The sequence below is a fragment of the Tachypleus tridentatus genome, chromosome 11 (genome assembly GCF_004210375.1).
Source record: "Tachypleus tridentatus isolate NWPU-2018 chromosome 11, ASM421037v1, whole genome shotgun sequence".
NCBI classification, from domain to species: domain Eukaryota; kingdom Metazoa; phylum Arthropoda; class Merostomata; order Xiphosura; family Limulidae; genus Tachypleus; species Tachypleus tridentatus.
In genome coordinates this window covers 100,039,270-100,048,355 of record NC_134835.1, presented here as the reverse complement: position 1 = coordinate 100,048,355, position 9,086 = coordinate 100,039,270, and the positions used below count along the sequence as shown (strand labels likewise).

Below are 9,086 nucleotides of genomic sequence, written 5' to 3'. Positions count from 1 at the left end.
TACTTAGTAGATCCGGCTATTTCAACCACACACATTACTAACAGGTGCATAAAATCAAGCACACAGTCATGCAGTCTCCATGGACAAACATTGGTAGTAGAATGGGTCGTACCGAAGAGTTCAGTGACTTTCAACGTGGCACTGTCATAGGATGCCATCTTGTCAAAAGATCAGTTCATCAAATTTTTGTCCTGCTAGAGCTGTCCCGGTCAATTGTAAGTGTTGTTATTGCCAGAGGGAAACATTTAAGCGCAATAACAGCTCAGCCACGAAGCGGTAAGCCACACAATCTCAAAGAACGGGACCGTCGAGTGCTGAAGCGCGTAAAAATCGTCTGTCCACAGTTGCAGCACTTACTACCGAGTTCCAAACTGCCTCTGGAAGCAACGTCAGCACAAGAACTGTTCGTCGGGAGCTTCATGAAATGGGTTTCCATGGCCGAACAGCCGCGCATAAGCCTAAGATCACCAAGACGCAATGCCAAGCGTCGGCTGGAGTGGTATAAAGCACACCACCATTAGACTCTGGAACAGTGGAAATGCGCTTTCTGGAGTGATAAATCACGCTTAACTATCTACCAGTCTGACGGACGAATCTAGGTTTGGCGGATGCCAGGAGAACGCTACATCTTTGAATGCATAGCGCAAACTGTATAGTTTTGTGGAGGAAAAATAATGGTCTGGGACTGTTTTTCATAGTTTGGGCTTGGCTCTTTATTTGCAGTGAAGGAAAATCTTAATGCTACAGCATACAATGACATTCTAGAGAATTGTATGCTTTCAACTTTGTGACAACAGTTTGGGGAAAGCCCTTTTTTGCTTCATTATGACAATGCCTTTGTGGACAAAGCGAGGTTCATAAAGACATGGTTTGCCGAGGTTGGTGTGGAAGAACTTGACTGACCTGCACAGAGCTCTAGCATCAACCCCATCGAACATCTTTGGGTTGAATTGGAATGCCAACTGCAAGCCAGGCCTTCTCGCCTGACATCAGTGCTCGAACTCACTAATGCTCTTATGGCTGAATAGGAGCGAAACCCTGTAGCAATGTTCTAAAATCTAGTAAAAGCCTTCTCATAAGAGTGGAAGCTGTTATAGCAGAAAAGGGTAGGATCAACTCCATATTAATGTCCACGTTTTTGGAATGCGATGTTCATCAAGAACACATAGGTGTGATGGTCGTGTTTTAACATACCCTTTCTTGGCCACGTAGTGTATTTTGATTATGTAATAACACTTCTTGTACTTGGATATTTGTGTTTGTAAAGTGTAGGCGAAAATATTTGCGATTGAAACGTTGCTATGTTTCTCTTTCTAATATAATTTGTAATTAATTACACGCCCCTCCCCCAGTGGCAAAGTGACATGTGTGAGGAGTTAGAACTCCAGAAACCGGGTTTTGATACCCGTGGTGGGCTGAGTACAGATAACTCATTTTGTAGTTTTGTGATTAATTTCAAACAAACTTGATTACGTCTTAACTCAATATTTCACAATATGATGGCGTCGCACTCTCACAAAAAAGTGTTTTTATAATTGAAAGACGTAAGACAACCCTGGAAGTTTCTGACTATCGAAATAAATAATTAGAACAAAAAATAATTTATAAAAAGAAATATATAGAGAGGCTTACATTTAAAGTAGTCTAAGGGCGTGTGTTTTTTGTTTTGTTTTTTTAATTTCACGCATACCTACTCGAGGGCAATCTGCGCTAGCGCCGTCCTTATTTTAGCAACTCTTTGGTTACTCCTTTATCAACGAATAGTGGGACTGAACGTCACATTATAACTCCGCCACGACTGAAAGGGCGAGCATGTTTGGTGTGAAGGAGATTCGAACCCGATACGCTCGGATTAGGGGCCAAAGGACGTGAAGAGACTAAGAAAACATTTCTATAATTATATGTTAAAAGTAATGCGCTAAGTTAACAGATTGTGAAAATTGCAATCAAATTAATTATCTCTGCTCGAAATTATCAGTCTTAGTGATCAATTTCACTCGTATTATATATAATAGAAAAATAATTCATTTTTCCCCAAATCACTATCAAAAACCTCTTCTCAATCATTTACTTTAGAAGTAAATGTATCATACTTGATACGTTTGTAGTAATAAGAAAGTCTTAATCGTTAAAACTTGTATAGTTTCATAATTTTAATTTTAACTTTATGTAAGCCTGAGTTAGAACGTAAAATCTAGAAATGAAGCGACATTCTAGTATAATGAAGTCGGCAAATTTTAACACTCAGCTCTAAATAAAAAAGGAATTTCTCCAGAATATCTAAAAGACCGAATTAAAAATAGAAAGAGGTGTTAACATTGTTTATTATTAAGCCTTATGTATTGATTGGGCCCCGTATGGCCAGGTGTATTAAGGCGTTCGACTCGTAATCTGAGGGTCGCACCAAACATGCTCGCCCTTTCAACCGTAGGGGCGTTATAATGTGAGGGTAAATCCCACCATTCGTTGGTAAAAGAGTAGTCCAAGAGTTGATAGTGGGTGGTGATGACAAGACTAGCTGCTTTCCCTCTAGTTTTACATTACAAAATTATGGACGAAATTTATTGATATCGCATTAATATATTTGTTATTCCAGCCAGATCGTTATCGCCATCTGTTGCTTATTTCATAAAGTATTTCAAAATGATTTTACATAATATAAAAAGTTAATTCGTATATTTGGTTTTGTTTGTTTGTTTTAAGGATAAAAACAATACGTAAAGTTTTGATTTGAAACGTCGTCCTATGACATTATTATGAAAGAAAAAATTTAAGTATAAAATAAAGGCATTATGATAATGCATTAATTATTTTGGGTGGCACATCTCCTTTCAAAATATAAAATGTTTCATGAAGTGAACAAGGTGCATTACGGGCACAAACAGAGATGATAATAGTAGAAGTCGTAAAAACAAAAAGAGGGTGGGAAGGGCATAACAATATCTGAAGTAAGCAGATACAAATAATCTGTCAACATTTGCACATCTAAATCACCACAAACCTCAAGAGATCCAGTTTAGTAGTCGTGGTAGTGTACTATCGCAGAACGATGAATAACGACCACAACACAGGAGCGAGAAAGTACCATTCATTAGAATCTGACCATCTCAAATCCAGACAAGGATCTAGGTCTCAGAGCAGACAATATACTCCAACATGAATATATACTAATCAATCTGAAAGCTCTTTCGGGCTGTTAATGTTGAGCCTAAAATAAAACAAAAAGAACAAATTAAGATATCGTTGCATTTTATTGAAGAATGGTGGGTTGAAAAGATTTATGAGCATCCAAATATTCCCCTTTATTTATCTAAATTTACCATTGAAAACATGCAAGGTAAGCATGATAAAAAATACACAGAACAATTCCCAAAGAAAAAATTGCCTTTTGCTCACTATAAAAGTTGAACGATGACCTTTAATTATGTATAAAAAGTGAAAAATAGCCTTTTATCTTTCACATAATACAAGCTTCAACTCGTGATTTTCCAGCAAAAATGAAAGATAATTTTTTGTGACCTATAGTTTTATATATATAAGGTGAGAGATTACAAGAAGTCCAGAAAGATGAAGTTGGCGTAAGACTTAACTTCAGTGTGTCTTTTGTCGGGAACAAAAGATGCATGAAAGTGTATATATTATGCAGTGTTATGAGTTAGAAATATTCACCTTAAGTTAGTAACTTATATTTTGGAAAGTCTAGAATAATGCGTATTCCTGTCTACGATGATTTTTTTCTTTCAATGTTTATAAGCTAATTCTTAAACTATTGTGGAGTATAGTTTATAGGTGGTCTCTTTTGCTTTATTTGGAAATATATATTTACTGGGGAAAAATGTTTCGGGCTTTCTCATCAAGTATGCAGTATCTGTCTAGTTCACTTAAGTAGTTCGTTTTTTATTCAGTTTAAAACAAAATACATTCCCATCCTAGGCCTCCTGGGTGAAATCGAGGTAACCTAACCACTAGTCCACATGGATGTGTTTCTTATTGCAAAACCAAATCAGGCTATTTGCCGAGCCCACCGAGGAGAATCGAGCACCTGATTTTAGCGTTGTAAATCCGTAGACATACAGCTGCACTAGCGGGCGGAGTCCACATGAGCCAACACATTGGCTTAGTTTGGTTTGGTTTGAATTTAGCGCAAAATTACACGCAGGCTATTTGCACAAGCCATCCATAATTTAGCAGTGTAAGACTAGAGGGAAGGCAGCTAGTCATCATCACCCACCGCTAACTCTTGGGCTACTCTTGTACCAACAAATATTTGGAGTGACCGGAACATTATAACGCCCCCAAGGCTAAAAGGGCGAGCATGTTTGGTGTGACGTGGGATTTGAACCCGCTACTCTTTGTTTTTTTAATCGTAAATCTACACATTTGTTTATCTGGCCTTCGTTCTTAGCGACTATCGAACTCCTAATTAGAGCGTTACATTATGGGTTCTCAAGCTTACCGATGACCCACCTGAGAGATTTATAAAATTGTAAAAAAAAACTGAATTTATGGCAAAAATGAATGAAAAATAAATCCTCATATAAGAAGACAATTAAATCACGTAAATAAATTAGCTGTAGTTAAGTTACATAAAGATACGTGTCGGTATAAATAGCTCTGTGAAATAATAAATATTTGTTGAGAGAAATGTTCAATAACAGTACAGCTTTATTATGTATAAATTTTCATGATAAATACAACATATTAAGTCACTTTTTCTTTAAACATTTAAACAACTTACATTATTTAATCTGCTACATTTTTTACATTTTATGTGACATGTGACTTTTAACACGACAACAAATAATTTTTCATTCGACCATTCTATAAGATGTTTTCACAGAACAACGTTATGGGATATTTTTTTAAAAATTCACATCCAAATGCATTAGTTCTTTTTTGCGTTTCAGTTATTTGAAAATTGAAAATAAAGAAATTAAAAACATATAATAATTAATAGTTTCTTCACGTATAAAGGTTATAAATGACCAAAGGTAAATGCAATATTTTTACCATGTATGAAACGTTTTCAAAATTACTTTGTTTCACTTCCAATAAATGATACAAATTATAGACATAATGTACTTTTATTTACTCATTTTGCAACCAGAATAAAAGCTTCTATGTAAAATTCTACGTTTTTATTGTATTCTTAAGTAATCTATACATATAACAGCTTCATATTTAATTAATTCAGCCAATTTAGAAAAACAAATCCAGAATTATTGGTCGGAAGATATTCGAGAATAATATCAATATTTAGTGTGAGGTTTCTGAGCAATAATTAAACCTACGGATTGTCAGCAAAAGTCCGTAGTATTTCCCATGTCATCACATGTGTTGTTGATGTGGTTGAAAATCTCCGGTGGTGGACATTCCTCTAGGACCCACTTTCCTTTATTACATGCAAAATACAGGGAACAGTCTCCGGGGTGGGGAACTTTTTCACCTGAAGAGCAATTTCCTGGATAGGACTCTTTAAAATGGAGAAAAATATTCAACCTATTTAAACTCAAGCACTTTATCAGGTTCATCAGCAGGAAACTTTAGAAATTTTCAAAGTTATGTTTATGTCTCGGACTATAGTGAATTATACTTCTCATAAGAGATTAATATTAGGTCTATCCTTAATACCACATGCTTTATTCAATGTCTTATGGTTTTACACAAGAAGTAATTGAAGATTGTATAATACTATTTCAACCACACTATGTCCATCATATACATTGCCAACGACATGTTTCGCTCAATAAAGAGAACTCGTCTTTTCAGATGAAACACAGAAACATAGTAGTAGTGGGAACACTATTTATATGAATGATTATATTCATATGGAATATTAGATTTACACAGAATATAAACAAACCAGGGTCAGTTAATCTTCTTAGAAATGACCATTAAACAGGATAATGACGTCTGTTTATAGAAAACCCTTTTTTGTGGATGTACCATCCCGTAATAGAGCGTGTCACCCAGAAATACAAAACTCCCCGCCTTTTCCACATTTGTATTTAGAGCTTCAAAAATGTGCACTCGCGATTGTAATTTGAGATCAGGGATGATTTTCTTGAGAGTGTAGCTAAAAATAGAGGATATAATCCCTAAAGTGTTGATAGATTGTGCATAAAAAATAAAAATAAATTTAAAATGTTATCGTGTACAAAGTTAAAGTGAAAGGATAAAGTTCATAACGTGAAATTTTGTTTACCATATGTTCAACGTTCATTAACAAGAATAGGCAACCTAATTAAAATACATATAGAATGTAGTGTTATGTACTCACTGTGTTGTAAACTAAATAATTGGTTCACATGCATAAGAACAAAGTGGAAGAAGTTGATAAATGTGGTGATCATGAAATTTCTTATGTTTGTGGTCGAATTTACACTCGTTAAAGTGCAGAAATTTGAGGTTTAGGATCAGGAACATAAAAGTACTGAAAGAAATGGAAAATAAATGAGTCGAATTTGACAGAACATGTGGCAGACACATCATATATTATATACAAAATGGAGTAATGTTAAACTGATAAATCTGGTTGACTTGAAATTTGAATTAAATATTACAGAAATTGAAACAACAATAAAGATATTGTGCTGGGCGAAAATGTTGGTCCAGAACGGACATACGTTATGTAAACCGCGTGTTGTAGGTCTAAATGGTGTTAAAGTAATTATGTAGTTGAATAAAACTTGGCCAAACTTAACTTTTACTCTGGAAGCTGCTGTAAAAACATCGAAGGAAGGGAAATCTTTTTAGGGCTGGTCCATGTTTTTACCCGTTACATTAACCATGCTCGCCGTTTTAGCCGTGAGGGCGTTATAAAGTTACAATCAATCCCACTACTCGTTGGTAAAAGAGTAGCCCAAGAGTTGGCGGTTGGTAGTGATGACTAGCTGCTTTCCCTCTAGTCTTACACTGCTAAATTAGGGACGGCTAGCGCAGATAGCCCTCGTGAAGCTTTGCGCGAAATTGAAATAAATTATTTACTGTGTAATTAGCTCAGCGTTATACTCGTTGCAATTGTGTGTATATTATGTATATATACATATAACACGTAGCGCAAGTGCCGTTTTAAACTATTGTTGTTACTGTAATTGCCGAATTAATTAGTACGATTGTTCTTGCTATCACTACACAATGAACCATCAGCAGTCTTCCAAATACAGTTTTTAGTAATATAAGTCCCCAAACATACCATTCTTTCACTGGGGGGACAATTAACACAACCACGATATTTTAATTTTCAAAGGTTGTAATACATTTTATTCTGCATGCTAAGACGGTAAAACTGAGAACACTGCTTCTTAGTAGATGAGAAAAGATAGAAATCCTTTGATACAGTATGTAAGTAATTTCTGATCTTAGGAGGTTTCCTAAATATTGCAAGATATTACGACATCTTCTTACAGTTCAATATTTCAACCTTTGTTAAAATAAAAGATACGTAAGACAAATCTCTAAACAAAGAAATCAATAAAGTTTGTTTCCTCACCGGAAGTAGTTAAGGCATGGAAAGCTAAGACGCTAACCAGAAGAGTCATGATCAACCTACTCATGTCAGCGTCGTGGTTTTCAGCCCTAGAATACAGACACTACGAAGGAAAGTGGGACATACCACTCTAGCCATACACATATATATTCGTATAGAGGATGTATCTCTTACGCTTAAATTAATACCTATACAAAAATGTATAACGTCACAAGCCTATTTTCTACAATTTTTTATTAAGTCCCAAATCAGGCTGGTACCAACCTATAATACATTTTATGTTCTACATCCTGGAATTAACGATAAAATGTATTGAAATCTAATGACGTATCATAAATGTAACATAACTGTTGCAACATGTTTTGTTATCACATAAATTCGTTTGAGATCCTTTACTGATAATCATGAGAATTACCATATGTTGCTGCAGTTATACATGTTTATCTCCAGCTAGTGAACAGTTTCAAAGAAATAAGGTTATGTTTCCAGGTGTGTATTTAAAACAATTTAATAAGAGATTTTACATCATCATAATCTGACTTCACTAAGCACATTTTCTAACAAAAGTTAATAAAGATATATTAAAAAACTGTATGTACAAAATACAGTTTCTGTTAATACTTCATTTACTTCTGACAAGATACACAATCGAAGAAAACAATTCGGGCAAAAATTCAACACGCTGACAGTTATTTAAGTTATTTCAAACACTGAATTTTTACTTTATTAGACACACCAAAGATATAAGACAAACGAACAGGGACAGTATGGCGTCATATGGATGTCATCACAGGTATCCCGTTAAAGACAAGATACAACAATAGGGTTCTAAGACGTAACACAAAGCTCCAATCTCAGAGCCACGTCGCGTCTCTCTGGACATTGTATAGAGTGATGTGCATGTCTCCAAAAATAATTTTGGTTGCTCCTTAGAATTAAGACTCCAAAACTACGGATTGTGGTTTTGAATTCCTGTCACCGAACGAACATGTTCGCCCTTTCAGCCGTGGAGGCGTTATAATGAGAAGGTCAATCCCATTAACTAACTGCTTTCCTTATATATCACTGCCAAATCAGGGATAACTAGCGCAAAAAGCCCTCGAATAGTTTTTAGTGAAATTCAAAAACACAAGCTCTTTTGAGTCATCTAGCGAAACCACAGCCAAAGGAACGGGCTTGGAGAAATCAGCGGAGAAACGTGGACCCTCGATCATTGTTTATTTAATAATTACAGTAAAATGTGTTATTATTCTGCGAAGTAAATACACTATTTTCAAAACAAAAACCAAATGGAATTAATCTTCAGATACAATATTTTTAATCAGCTGATGAATTACAAAAATTCTTTGAAAATGACGAACAGGGAAAAGTTAATAATAAACTTATATATTAAAGGCTTCATATCTATCCTTCAATGGCTCGGTGTCAAATCTGAAGACGTATGAAGTTTAAACCGAGTTTCGATACCCACAGTGGGCACAGTCGAACATCCCTTGTGTGGCTTTGCGCTTAACGACAAACGAATTATCACCTATCGTTCCAAGTTTAGTCTCTTTAGAAATTTACATAAATATTCAATGCTTCACTAGGCAAAAAT

General features: G+C 35.2%; 1 long non-coding RNA gene across 1 annotated transcript; it reads right to left on the bottom strand.

The window, feature by feature from the left end:
* Window positions 1–4,647: 4,647 nt before the first annotated feature.
* On the bottom strand, window positions 4,648–7,648 carry LOC143231561 (uncharacterized). The gene is made up of 2 exons (XR_013016979.1): window positions 7,493–7,648; window positions 4,648–5,473 (listed from the first exon to the last, which is right to left on the bottom strand). It is a non-coding gene; the product is annotated as an uncharacterized LOC143231561 (long non-coding RNA).
* Between the last annotated feature and the right edge of the window lie 1,438 nt (window positions 7,649–9,086).